Source organism: Microtus ochrogaster, unplaced genomic scaffold (assembly GCF_000317375.1).
Source record: "Microtus ochrogaster isolate Prairie Vole_2 unplaced genomic scaffold, MicOch1.0 UNK47, whole genome shotgun sequence".
Classification (NCBI taxonomy): domain Eukaryota; kingdom Metazoa; phylum Chordata; class Mammalia; order Rodentia; family Cricetidae; genus Microtus; species Microtus ochrogaster.
In genome coordinates, this window is record NW_004949145.1 from 967,170 (window position 1) to 967,900 (window position 731).

General features: G+C 49.2%; 1 protein-coding gene across 3 annotated transcripts in view; it reads right to left on the reverse strand.

Annotated features, from left to right (window-relative positions):
- LOC101992095 (zinc finger protein 28) overlaps positions 1-731 on the reverse strand; it is a 38,463-nt gene that overhangs the window by 7,727 nt on the left and 30,005 nt on the right. The gene's annotated exons all lie outside the window — the stretch shown is intronic.

The following is a 731-nucleotide window of genomic DNA, read 5'->3' on the forward strand; positions in this document are numbered from 1 at the left end:
GAGCACTGGTGAGCAGAGGACTTTCAGATGAACGACCTCCCACCCTGTGCTCAAGCCTCACCCCAGGCCTTCAGGATGGAGACGCACTTGCAGGCTATCTCAATCAGGGTTTCCATTGCTGTGGCGAAACACCATGACCAAAAGCAAGTCATGGAGGAAAGGGTTTATTTGGCTTGCACTTCCACAGTGTTGTTCATCACTGAAGGAAGTCGGGACAGGAAATCAAACTGGGCAGGAACGGGGCAGGCGCTGACGCAAAGGCCATGGTGGAGTGCCACTTACTGGCTTATTCCTCACAGCTTGCTCAATTTGTTTTCTTATAGAACCAGGACCACCAGCCAGGAGTGGCCCCACCCATACTGAACTGCGCCCTCCCCAGTATCATTAAGAAAGTGTCCTGTAGGCCTGTCTACGGCTCTATCTTATGACAACATTTATTGAGGTTCCCTCTTCTCAAGTTGACATGAAACCAGCCAGCAAAGGCATGCACTCACAGAAAATGTCAGAATTTTCTGACACTTCATACTGAAAGCCAAGCTGTCCTGAGGACTGCAGGTTCTTCAAACCTTTCTCAACCCTGTGATACATGTGTGGCTTGGAACAGCACAAGGACCAGGAAAGAAACCAGGAGAAGACCCTCAAAAGATCCAAACAATCGATCTCCCAGCTGGGGCCTAAGGGCTGCTATTGCCTATCATTTTCACTGGATGTTCAGAAACACTAAAACATGA